Raw genomic sequence first — 13,990 nt, forward strand, 5'->3', positions numbered from 1 at the left:
TGGGCTTCAGAGCCAAGCCCTTAGCGCACGTTATTTGAGCCCCTGTGCAAGCCGGGTCCCACAGTTCTCGCCTAGATGACACTATGTTCTCGAACCAAGGAGTGTGTGGTTCCTTCGGGGAAAGCCACATGGTATACCCATGCGTCCGCCCGGCCAACCTCAGTCATGAGCATTTCCGAGCAGGGGAGCAACTCGTCTCCCTTACCAGGGGAAAGGCCTCCTTTGCAGTGGGCTTGAGGCCACAGTGGCAAGAACTGTTTGCAGTGTTCCCTCCTGTGGTCGGAAGTGATCTGCGTGAACACAGGTCACCTCAAGCCTCACTCCAAGGACTTTCCGCAGTCAAGGAACAAACACCAATCCAGGATTTCTTTCTCGCACACAGCAATACACAGACCCCGGAATTCCATGCAGGAGCAGCACCCTGCAACTTGTTTTGGGAAGCCTTTCTCGTCCCGTCCACCTGAGCACCCTTTGCTACACTGCAATTCCAAGAAGCATGTAAAACGATACGTTTTCACTCACAGCACTCTTCACCGCGGGTGCCACTGCCCTGGTTATAACCTCCAGTGTTGAAGGAACCCTCTTGGGCGAAACGCTCGCAGACCCATCCGTCTCCACTGGGCTTGGTATCGGAAGTCTGCAGGGTTTCTTTGTGATGTGCGTCCACCTGTTTTCTCCTGCTAGCCTCTGTATGAGGCTCTATGCTAGCAAAGTGTTTTCAGGGTGCCGATGCAGCACAGTGCCAGACAGTATCTGGGACCAAAGACACTATGTGCTGGCCCGACCTCGCTACCGTTCCCAATACACTGAAGGACCACTGCATAGGAAATGTTCTTCATCTAGCCTGTCAGGTACACATCCCCTTTACCCTGGGAGAAACTCCCTTCCTGTGCAGTCTGCAGGGCTGTCATTCCATAGCACCTTGAGAAACACGGAGCGAAGCACTGTTTGTTTGCACACACTTGTGCTTGGCGTGTTGAGAAAAGGTGCGCAAACCTTTCAGAACCCGCTTGGAACTAGCTGGATGAGAACTGGCCAATCCCGAAAGAATTGTGGGGTACCACATTGTTTTCCTCCAGCTCGTCAGTTGCAGGTGCACATGCCGTCTGGGACGAGCCTGCTCGTGCCTCCGGCCAAGGCTTCTTTTATTCCATTTCGAATATGGAACACAGACCTCATGGCAGCATTAAGGCACCTCTGCGAAATTGCTCTTTCCAGGTCTCCGAGATAAGTGGCTCCTTGTCTTGACCTCATGGCCAAACTCCAAATCCAGCAAGGGCTAAGTGTGTAACCTACTTTTCACACAGCTGGAAGGGCACATACCCATGTCCAATAAGGGGGACACATTTGCCAGGCCATCAGTAAGGTTTTGCTGAGCACGTGGCTTCTCACACACTGCCAGGCGCAGGGGCACATGTCCGTTACCGCTACATGCGGTTCGGTGATGTAGTAGAAACCACCCAGTGCATGACAGTTTCAGTATGGGAGCACTCCAGGGATTTCTATCAGCATGCATCACGTTTCTATCCTATAGCCCATAACGGACTTCTGCACTCCTTCTGGGACCAACATGTTTCATCATGACCTCTGTGGAGAGGCATGAGCCTCTTATCGCCCGTGGGACTTGGCCCACTTGGTTAGCTTCACTCAGCTTCCAAAGACCAAATAGATAGAGTGTCTGTGTTTGGAAGGTTCAAAAGAAACCGCCTCATGTGTCCCACATGAGGGATAGCTTCTGGTTACTAAAGGAGCACTCTCAGGAGACCTTGGCTCCGAGAGCTGATATCAAAGGGATCCCGTTCCTTAAGAGATTGTTCATGGTATGAGGGTGGAGACACCACAATCTGCCCTGGGCCTGAGGGCCAAGCTTGTGTGGAGCTTGTGTGGCGCTTCAAGTCAAAGGCAGGCACCTCTCCAAAAATTCGGTGGAGAATCCCCTGAAATGACCCAGCTTTTGCCTCTGCCACTAGGCTCAGGGGCGAAAGTGTGAACGAAATTTGTGTCCCCAGTGGGACGAACCCTTACAGAGTGAAATTGCCATGCTTTGCAGAGGTGGGCAACCAGCACGTGGCCAAGCGTCCCTAAAAGACTTGCACCGTGTGGGCTTCAGAACCGAGCCCTTAACGCAACTCATGGGAGCCCCCGAGCAAACCGGGTACCACAGCTCTCGCATAGATGACACTATGTTCTCGAACCTGGGACTATGTGTTTCCTGCAGGGAAAGCAACATGGTATACCCGTGCTTAAGTCCAGCCCACCTCGTCATGAGCTTTTCTGAGCTGGGTGGCAACTCGTTTCCCATGCCTCGGCAAAGGCCTCCTTTGCAATGGACTTGCGGCCACTGTGCCAAGAAGTGTTTGCGATGTTCCCTCCTGTGATCGGAACCGGTTTGTGGGAACACCGGCCACCTCAAGCCTCACTCGATAAGGGCTTCCCACACTCAAGGGACAAACAGGAACCCGGGATTTCTTTCTTGCACACAGCAATGAACAAATCCCCGAATTCCATGTAGCAGTAGCACCCTTCTACTTGTTGTGGGAAAGCTTCCCCGTCCCGTCCACCTGAGCACCCTTTGCCACATCCACTTCCACGAATCATGTACCAATGATACGCTTCTCACTCACAGCAGTCTTCACCGCAGGCGTCCCTGCACTTGGAATGACCGCTGGTGTTGAAGGAACTCTCTTGGGCGAAACGCTTGCAGACCCGTCCGTCTCCACAGGGCTGGTACTGGAAATCTGAACATCTTCCTTGTGATGTGCGTCAACCTGCTTGCTACTGCTGTTCTTTTTATATGACTCTACGTTAGCCAAGCGTTTTAAGGGATCCGGTGCACCACAGTGCCAGATGATGTCTGGGAACAAAGACACTAGTTGCTCTACCGACCTGGGTCTTGTTCCCAGTACACTGAATGACAACTGCATAGGAAATTCCCTTCATCTAGCCTGTCAGTTACACATCTCATTTCCCCTGTTAGAAACTCCCTTCCTCTGCAGTCTGAAAGGCTGTCATTCCAAATCACCTTGAGAAACACAGAGCGTAGCACGGTGAGAACGAGATCGGGGTTGGTGGGTTGAGAAAAGGGGCGCAAACCTTTCAGAACCTGCTTGGAAGAAGCTGGATGAGAGCTAGCCTTCCCCAAAGAATTGTGGGTATCACATTGCTCTCCTCTAGCTCGGCAGTTGCACGTGCACACCCCGTGTGGGGCCAGCCTGGCCGTGCTTTCCGCCCATGGCTTCCGTACTCCATTTCGAATACGGAACACAGAGATCGGGGCAGCATGAAGGCAGCTCTGCGAAAGTGCTATTTCCACGTCTCCAAAATAATTGGCTCCTTGTCTTGAACTCCGTGGCAAAACTCCAAATCCAGAAAGGGCAAGGGGCGTAACACAACTTTCACCTAGCTAGACGGGCACATAACCATTTCCCATCAGGGCCATATATTTACCAGGCCATCAGTAAGGTTTTGCCAGACACGTGGCTTCACACACCCTGCCAGACGCAGGGCCACATGCCCGTTACCGATACGTGCGGTTCGGTTATGTAGATGAAACCACCCGGTGGATGACACATTCAGTATGGGACCACTGCAGGCATTTTTATTAGCGTGCATCACGTTTCTATCCTCTAGCCCATAACGGACTTCTGCATTCCTTCTCGGAGCAACACGTTCCTACATGCCCTCTGTGGAGAGGCATGAGCCTCGTTTCGCCCGTGGAACTTGAGCCCACTTTGTTAGCTTCTCTCAGCGTCTAAAGACCAAAGAGATCGAGTGTCTGTGTAGGGAAGTTTCAAAAGTAATCGCTTCATGTGTCCCACAAGAGGGACAGCTTCTGGTCACTAAAGGAGCACTGTGGGGAAACCTTGGTTCCGAGAGCTGACATCAAAGGGATCCCGTTCCTTAGGAAATTCTTCATGGTATGAGGGTGGAGAAAGCACAAGCTGCCCTTGGCCTGAGGTCCGTGCTTCTGTGGAGCTACAAGTCAGAGGGAGACGCCGCTACAAAAACTCCGTGGAGAAGCCTCTGAAATGACAAATCTTTTACCTCGGCCATTAGGCTCAGGGGCAAACGTGTGGACGTAACTTGTGTTCCCCGTGGGACGACCTCCTACAGAGTGACATTGCCGTACTTTGCAGAGGTGGGCCACTAGCACATGGCCAAGTGCCTCTGAAAGCGTTTGCACCGTGTGGGCTTCAGAGCCAAGCCCTTAGCGCACGTTATTTGAGCCCCTGTGCAAGCCGGGTCCCACAGTTCTCGCCTAGATGACACTATGTTCTCGAACCAAGGAGTGTGTGGTTCCTTCGGGGAAAGCCACATGGTATACCCATGCGTCCGCCCGGCCAACCTCAGTCATGAGCATTTCCGAGCAGGGGAGCAACTCGTCTCCCTTACCAGGGGAAAGGCCGCCTTTGCAGTGGGCTTGAGGCCACAGTGGCAAGAAGTGTTTGCAGTGTTCCCTCCTGTGGTCGGAAGTGATCTGCGTGAACACAGGTCACCTCAAGCCTCACTCCAAGGACTTTCCGCAGTCAAGGAACAAACACCAATCCAGGATTTCTTTCTCGCACACAGCAATACACAGACCCCGGAATTCCATGCAGGAGCAGCACCCTGCAACTTGTTTTGGGAAGCCTTTCTCGTCCCGTCCACCTGAGCACCCTTTGCTACACTGCAATTCCAAGAAGCATGTAAAACGATACGTTTTCACTCACAGCGCTCTTCACCGCGGGTGCCACTGCCCTGGTTATAACCTCCAGTGCTGAAGGAACCCTCTTGGGCGAAACGCTCGCAGACCCATCCGTCTCCACTGGGCTTGGTATCGGAAGTCTGCAGGGTTTCTTTGTGATGTGCGTCCACCTGTTTTCTCCTGCTAGCCTCTGTATGAGGCTCTATGCTAGCAAAGTGTTTTCAGGGTGCCGATGCAGCACAGTGCCAGACAGTATCTGGGACCAAAGACACTATGTGCTGGCCCGACCTCGCTACCGTTCCCAATACACTGAAGGACCACTGCATAGGAAATGTTCTTCATCTAGCCTGTCAGGTACACATCCCCTTTACCCTGGGAGAAACTCCCTTCCTGTGCAGTCTGCAGGGCTGTCATTCCATAGCACCTTGAGAAACACGGAGCGAAGCACTGTTTCTTTGCACACACTTGTGCTTGGCGTGTTGAGAAAAGGTGCGCAAACCTTTCAGAACCCGCTTGGAACTAGCTGGATGAGAACTGGCCAATCCCGAAAGAATTGTGGGGTACCACATTGTTTTCCTCCAGCTCGTCAGTTGCAGGTGCACATGCCGTCTGGGACGAGCCTGCTCGTGCCTCCGGCCAAGGCTTCTTTTATTCCATTTCGAATATGGAACACAGACCTCATGGCAGCATTAAGGCACCTCTGCGAAATTGCTCTTTCCAGGTCTCCGAGATAAGTGGCTCCTTGTCTTGACCTCATGGCCAAACTCCAAATCCAGCAAGGGCTAAGTGTGTAACCTACTTTTCACACAGCTGGAAGGGCACATACCCATGTCCAATAAGGGGGACACATTTGCCAGGCCATCAGTAAGGTTTTGCTGAGCACGTGGCTTCTCACACACTGCCAGGCGCAGGGGCACATGTCCGTTACCGCTACATGCGGTTCGGTGATGTAGTAGAAACCACCCAGTGCATGACAGTTTCAGTATGGGAGCACTCCAGGGATTTCTATCAGCATGCATCACGTTTCTATCCTATAGCCCATAACGGACTTCTGCACTCCTTCTGGGACCAACATGTTTCATCATGACCTCTGTGGAGAGGCATGAGCCTCTTATCGCCCGTGGGACTTGGCCCACTTGGTTAGCTTCACTCAGCTTCCAAAGACCAAATAGATAGAGTGTCTGTGTTTGGAAGGTTCAAAAGAAACCGCCTCATGTGTCCCACATGAGGGATAGCTTCTGGTTACTAAAGGAGCACTCTCAGGAGACCTTGGCTCCGAGAGCTGATATCAAAGGGATCCCGTTCCTTAAGAGATTGTTCATGGTATGAGGGTGGAGACACCACAATCTGCCCTGGGCCTGAGGGCCAAGCTTGTGTGGAGCTTGTGTGGCGCTTCAAGTCAAAGGCAGGCACCTCTCCAAAAATTCGGTGGAGAATCCCCTGAAATGACCCAGCTTTTGCCTCTGCCACTAGGCTCAGGGGTGAAAGTGTGAACGAAATTTGTGTCCCCAGTGGGACGAACCCTTACAGAGTGAAATTGCCATGCTTTGCAGAGGTGGGCAACCAGCACGTGGCCAAGCGTCCCTAAAAGACTTGCACCGTGTGGGCTTCAGAACCGAGCCCTTAACGCAACTCATGGGAGCCCCCGAGCAAACCGGGTACCACAGCTCTCGCATAGATGACACTATGTTCTCGAACCTGGGACTATGTGTTTCCTGCAGGGAAAGCAACATGGTATACCCGTGCTTAAGTCCAGCCCACCTCGTCATGAGCTTTTCTGAGCTGGGTGGCAACTCGTTTCCCATGCCTCGGCAAAGGCCTCCTTTGCAATGGACTTGCGGCCACTGTGCCAAGAAGTGTTTGCGATGTTCCCTCCTGTGATCGGAACCGGTTTGTGGGAACACCGGCCACCTCAAGCCTCACTCGATAAGGGCTTCCCACACTCAAGGGACAAACAGGAACCCGGGATTTCTTTCTTGCACACAGCAATGAACAAATCCCCGAATTCCATGTAGCAGTAGCACCCTTCTACTTGTTGTGGGAAAGCTTCCCCGTCCCGTCCACCTGAGCACCCTTTGCCACATCCACTTCCACGAATCATGTACCAATGATACGCTTCTCACTCACAGCAGTCTTCACCGCAGGCGTCCCTGCACTTGGAATGACCGCTGGTGTTGAAGGAACTCTCTTGGGCGAAACGCTTGCAGACCCGTCCGTCTCCACAGGGCTGGTACTGGAAATCTGAACATCTTCCTTGTGATGTGCGTCAACCTGCTTGCTACTGCTGTTCTTTTTATATGACTCTACGTTAGCCAAGCGTTTTAAGGGATCCGGTGCACCACAGTGCCAGATGATGTCTGGGAACAAAGACACTAGTTGCTCTACCGACCTGGGTCTTGTTCCCAGTACACTGAATGACAACTGCATAGGAAATTCCCTTCATCTAGCCTGTCAGTTACACATCTCATTTCCCCTGTTAGAAACTCCCTTCCTCTGCAGTCTGAAAGGCTGTCATTCCAAATCACCTTGAGAAACACAGAGCGTAGCACTGTGAGAACGAGATCGCGGTTGGTGGGTTGAGAAAAGGGGCGCAAACCTTTCAGAACCTGCTTGGAAGAAGCTGGATGAGAGCTAGCCTTCCCCAAAGAATTGTGGGTATCACATTGCTCTCCTCTAGCTCGGCAGTTGCACGTGCACACCCCGTGTGGGGCCAGCCTGGCCGTGCTTTCCGCCCATGGCTTCTGTACTCCATTTCGAATACGGAACACAGAGATCGGGGCAGCATGAAGGCAGCTCTGCGAAAGTGCTATTTCCACGTCTCCAAAATAATTGGCTCCTTGTCTTGAACTCCGTGGCAAAACTCCAAATCCAGAAAGGGCAAGGGGCGTAACACAACTTTCACCTAGCTAGACGGGCACATAACCATTTCCCATCAGGGCCATATATTTACCAGGTATTCAGTAAGGTTTTGCCAGACACGTGGCTTCACACACCCTGCCAGACGCAGGGCCACATGCCCGTTACCGATACGTGCGGTTCGGTTATGTAGATGAAACCACCCGGTGGATGACACATTCAGTATGGGACCACTGCAGGCATTTTTATTAGCGTGCATCACGTTTCTATCCTCTAGCCCATAACGGACTTCTGCATTCCTTCTCGGAGCAACACGTTCCTACATGCCCTCTGTGGAGAGGCATGAGCCTCGTTTCGCCCGTGGAACTTGAGCCCACTTTGTTAGCTTCTCTCAGCGTCTAAAGACCAAAGAGATCGAGTGTCTGTGTAGGGAAGTTTCAAAAGTAATCGCTTCATGTGTCCCACAAGAGGGACAGCTTCTGGTCACTAAAGGAGCACTGTGGGGAAACCTTGGTTCCGAGAGCTGACATCAAAGGGATCCCGTTCCTTAGGAAATTCTTCATGGTATGAGGGTGGAGAAAGCACAAGCTGCCCTTGGCCTGAGGTCCGTGCTTCTGTGGAGCTACAAGTCAGAGGGAGACGCCGCTACAAAAACTCCGTGGAGAAGCCTCTGAAATGACAAATCTTTTACCTCGGCCATTAGGCTCAGGGGCAAACGTGTGGACGTAACTTGTGTTCCCCGTGGGACGACCTCCTACAGAGTGACATTGCCGTACTTTGCAGAGGTGGGCCACTAGCACATGGCCAAGTGCCTCTGAAAGCGTTTGCACCGTGTGGGCTTCAGAGCCAAGCCCTTAGCGCACGTTATTTGAGCCCCTGTGCAAGCCGGGTCCCACAGTTCTCGCCTAGATGACACTATGTTCTCGAACCAAGGAGTGTGTGGTTCCTTCGGGGAAAGCCACATGGTATACCCATGCGTCCGCCCGGCCAACCTCAGTCATGAGCATTTCCGAGCAGGGGAGCAACTCGTCTCCCTTACCAGGGGAAAGGCCGCCTTTGCAGTGGGCTTGAGGCCACAGTGGCAAGAACTGTTTGCAGTGTTCCCTCCTGTGGTCGGAAGTGATCTGCGTGAACACAGGTCACCTCAAGCCTCACTCCAAGGACTTTCCGCAGTCAAGGAACAAACACCAATCCAGGATTTCTTTCTCGCACACAGCAATACACAGACCCCGGAATTCCATGCAGGAGCAGCACCCTGCAACTTGTTTTGGGAAGCCTTTCTCGTCCCGTCCACCTGAGCACCCTTTGCTACACTGCAATTCCAAGAAGCATGTAAAACGATACGTTTTCACTCACAGCGCTCTTCACCGCGGGTGCCACTGCCCTGGTTATAACCTCCAGTGCTGAAGGAACCCTCTTGGGCGAAACGCTCGCAGACCCATCCGTCTCCACTGGGCTTGGTATCGGAAGTCTGCAGGGTTTCTTTGTGATGTGCGTCCACCTGTTTTCTCCTGCTAGCCTCTGTATGAGGCTCTATGCTAGCAAAGTGTTTTCAGGGTGCCGATGCAGCACAGTGCCAGACAGTATCTGGGACCAAAGACACTATGTGCTGGCCCGACCTCGCTACCGTTCCCAATACACTGAAGGACCACTGCATAGGAAATGTTCTTCATCTAGCCTGTCAGGTACACATCCCCTTTACCCTGGGAGAAACTCCCTTCCTGTGCAGTCTGCAGGGCTGTCATTCCATAGCACCTTGAGAAACACGGAGCGAAGCACTGTTTGTTTGCACGCACTTGTGCTTGGCGTGTTGAGAAAAGGTGCGCAAACCTTTCAGAACCCGCTTGGAACTAGCTGGATGAGAACTGGCCAATCCCGAAAGAATTGTGGGGTACCACATTGTTTTCCTCCAGCTCGTCAGTTGCAGGTGCACATGCCGTCTGGGACGAGCCTGCTCGTGCCTCCGGCCAAGGCTTCTTTTATTCCATTTCGAATATGGAACACAGACCTCATGGCAGCATTAAGGCACCTCTGCGAAATTGCTCTTTCCAGGTCTCCGAGATAAGTGGCTCCTTGTCTTGACCTCATGGCCAAACTCCAAATCCAGCAAGGGCTAAGTGTGTAACCTACTTTTCACACAGCTGGAAGGGCACATACCCATGTCCAATAAGGGGGACACATTTGCCAGGCCATCAGTAAGGTTTTGCTGAGCACGTGGCTTCTCACACACTGCCAGGCGCAGGGGCACATGTCCGTTACCGCTACATGCGGTTCGGTGATGTAGTAGAAACCACCCAGTGCATGACAGTTTCAGTATGGGAGCACTCCAGGGATTTCTATCAGCATGCATCACGTTTCTATCCTATAGCCCATAACGGACTTCTGCACTCCTTCTGGGACCAACATGTTTCATCATGACCTCTGTGGAGAGGCATGAGCCTCTTATCGCCCGTGGGACTTGGCCCACTTGGTTAGCTTCACTCAGCTTCCAAAGACCAAATAGATAGAGTGTCTGTGTTTGGAAGGTTCAAAAGAAACCGCCTCATGTGTCCCACATGAGGGATAGCTTCTGGTTACTAAAGGAGCACTCTCAGGAGACCTTGGCTCCGAGAGCTGATATCAAAGGGATCCCGTTCCTTAAGAGATTGTTCATGGTATGAGGGTGGAGACACCACAATCTGCCCTGGGCCTGAGGGCCAAGCTTGTGTGGAGCTTGTGTGGCGCTTCAAGTCAAAGGCAGGCACCTCTCCAAAAATTCGGTGGAGAATCCCCTGAAATGACCCAGCTTTTGCCTCTGCCACTAGGCTCAGGGGCGAAAGTGTGAACGAAATTTGTGTCCCCAGTGGGACGAACCCTTACAGAGTGAAATTGCCATGCTTTGCAGAGGTGGGCAACCAGCACGTGGCCAAGCGTCCCTAAAAGACTTGCACCGTGTGGGCTTCAGAACCGAGCCCTTAACGCAACTCATGGGAGCCCCCGAGCAAACCGGGTACCACAGCTCTCGCATAGATGACACTATGTTCTCGAACCTGGGACTATGTGTTTCCTGCAGGGAAAGCAACATGGTATACCCGTGCTTAAGTCCAGCCCACCTCGTCATGAGCTTTTCTGAGCTGGGTGGCAACTCGTTTCCCATGCCTCGGCAAAGGCCTCCTTTGCAATGGACTTGCGGCCACTGTGCCAAGAAGTGTTTGCGATGTTCCCTCCTGTGATCGGAACCGGTTTGTGGGAACACCGGCCACCTCAAGCCTCACTCGATAAGGGCTTCCCACACTCAAGGGACAAACAGGAACCCGGGATTTCTTTCTTGCACACAGCAATGAACAAATCCCCGAATTCCATGTAGCAGTAGCACCCTTCTACTTGTTGTGGGAAAGCTTCCCCGTCCCGTCCACCTGAGCACCCTTTGCCACATCCACTTCCACGAATCATGTACCAATGATACGCTTCTCACTCACAGCAGTCTTCACCGCAGGCGTCCCTGCACTTGGAATGACCGCTGGTGTTGAAGGAACTCTCTTGGGCGAAACGCTTGCAGACCCGTCCGTCTCCACAGGGCTGGTACTGGAAATCTGAACATCTTCCTTGTGATGTGCGTCAACCTGCTTGCTACTGCTGTTCTTTTTATATGACTCTACGTTAGCCAAGCGTTTTAAGGGATCCGGTGCACCACAGTGCCAGATGATGTCTGGGAACAAAGACACTAGTTGCTCTACCGACCTGGGTCTTGTTCCCAGTACACTGAATGACAACTGCATAGGAAATTCCCTTCATCTAGCCTGTCAGTTACACATCTCATTTCCCCTGTTAGAAACTCCCTTCCTCTGCAGTCTGAAAGGCTGTCATTCCAAATCACCTTGAGAAACACAGAGCGTAGCACTGTGAGAACGAGATCGCGGTTGGTGGGTTGAGAAAAGGGGCGCAAACCTTTCAGAACCTGCTTGGAAGAAGCTGGATGAGAGCTAGCCTTCCCCAAAGAATTGTGGGTATCACATTGCTCTCCTCTAGCTCGGCAGTTGCACGTGCACACCCCGTGTGGGGCCAGCCTGGCCGTGCTTTCCGCCCATGGCTTCTGTACTCCATTTCGAATACGGAACACAGAGATCGGGGCAGCATGAAGGCAGCTCTGCGAAAGTGCTATTTCCACGTCTCCAAAATAATTGGCTCCTTGTCTTGAACTCCGTGGCAAAACTCCAAATCCAGAAAGGGCAAGGGGCGTAACACAACTTTCACCTAGCTAGACGGGCACATAACCATTTCCCATCAGGGCCATATATTTACCAGGCCATCAGTAAGGTTTTGCCAGACACGTGGCTTCACACACCCTGCCAGACGCAGGGCCACATGCCCGTTACCGATACGTGCGGTTCGGTTATGTAGATGAAACCACCCGGTGGATGACACATTCAGTATGGGACCACTGCAGGCATTTTTATTAGCGTGCACCACGTTTCTATCCTCTAGCCCATAACGGACTTCTGCATTCCTTCTCGGAGCAACACGTTCCTACATGCCCTCTGTGGAGAGGCATGAGCCTCGTTTCGCCCGTGGAACTTGAGCCCACTTTGTTAGCTTCTCTCAGCGTCTAAAGACCAAAGAGATCGAGTGTCTGTGTAGGGAAGTTTCAAAAGTAATCGCTTCATGTGTCCCACAAGAGGGACAGCTTCTGGTCACTAAAGGAGCACTGTGGGGAAACCTTGGTTCCGAGAGCTGACATCAAAGGGATCCCGTTCCTTAGGAAATTCTTCATGGTATGAGGGTGGAGAAAGCACAAGCTGCCCTTGGCCTGAGGTCCGTGCTTCTGTGGAGCTACAAGTCAGAGGGAGACGCCGCTACAAAAACTCCGTGGAGAAGCCTCTGAAATGACAAATCTTTTACCTCGGCCATTAGGCTCAGGGGCAAACGTGTGGACGTAACTTGTGTTCCCCGTGGGACGACCTCCTACAGAGTGACATTGCCGTACTTTGCAGAGGTGGGCCACTAGCACATGGCCAAGTGCCTCTGAAAGCGTTTGCACCGTGTGGGCTTCAGAGCCAAGCCCTTAGCGCACGTTATTTGAGCCCCTGTGCAAGCCGGGTCCCACAGTTCTCGCCTAGATGACACTATGTTCTCGAACCAAGGAGTGTGTGGTTCCTTCGGGGAAAGCCACATGGTATACCCATGCGTCCGCCCGGCCAACCTCAGTCATGAGCATTTCCGAGCAGGGGAGCAACTCGTCTCCCTTACCAGGGGAAAGGCCGCCTTTGCAGTGGGCTTGAGGCCACAGTGGCAAGAAGTGTTTGCAGTGTTCCCTCCTGTGGTCGGAAGTGATCTGCGTGAACACAGGTCACCTCAAGCCTCACTCCAAGGACTTTCCGCAGTCAAGGAACAAACACCAATCCAGGATTTCTTTCTCGCACACAGCAATACACAGACCCCGGAATTCCATGCAGGAGCAGCACCCTGCAACTTGTTTTGGGAAGCCTTTCTCGTCCCGTCCACCTGAGCACCCTTTGCTACACTGCAATTCCAAGAAGCATGTAAAACGATACGTTTTCACTCACAGCGCTCTTCACCGCGGGTGCCACTGCCCTGGTTATAACCTCCAGTGCTGAAGGAACCCTCTTGGGCGAAACGCTCGCAGACCCATCCGTCTCCACTGGGCTTGGTATCGGAAGTCTGCAGGGTTTCTTTGTGATGTGCGTCCACCTGTTTTCTCCTGCTAGCCTCTGTATGAGGCTCTATGCTAGCAAAGTGTTTTCAGGGTGCCGATGCAGCACAGTGCCAGACAGTATCTGGGACCAAAGACACTATGTGCTGGCCCGACCTCGCTACCGTTCCCAATACACTGAAGGACCACTGCATAGGAAATGTTCTTCATCTAGCCTGTCAGGTACACATCCCCTTTACCCTGGGAGAAACTCCCTTCCTGTGCAGTCTGCAGGGCTGTCATTCCATAGCACCTTGAGAAACACGGAGCGAAGCACTGTTTGTTTGCACACACTTGTGCTTGGCGTGTTGAGAAAAGGTGCGCAAACCTTTCAGAACCCGCTTGGAACTAGCTGGATGAGAACTGGCCAATCCCGAAAGAATTGTGGGGTACCACATTGTTTTCCTCCAGCTCGTCAGTTGCAGGTGCACATGCCGTCTGGGACGAGCCTGCTCGTGCCTCCGGCCAAGGCTTCTTTTATTCCATTTCGAATATGGAACACAGACCTCATGGCAGCATTAAGGCACCTCTGCGAAATTGCTCTTTCCAGGTCTCCGAGATAAGTGGCTCCTTGTCTTGACCTCATGGCCAAACTCCAAATCCAGCAAGGGCTAAGTGTGTAACCTACTTTTCACACAGCTGGAAGGGCACATACCCATGTCCAATAAGGGGGACACATTTGCCAGGCCATCAGTAAGGTTTTGCTGAGCACGTGGCTTCTCACACACTGCCAGGCGCAGGGGCACATGTCCGTTACCGCT

This window comes from Eubalaena glacialis, chromosome X, assembly GCF_028564815.1.
Source record: "Eubalaena glacialis isolate mEubGla1 chromosome X, mEubGla1.1.hap2.+ XY, whole genome shotgun sequence".
NCBI lineage: Eukaryota > Metazoa > Chordata > Mammalia > Artiodactyla > Balaenidae > Eubalaena > Eubalaena glacialis.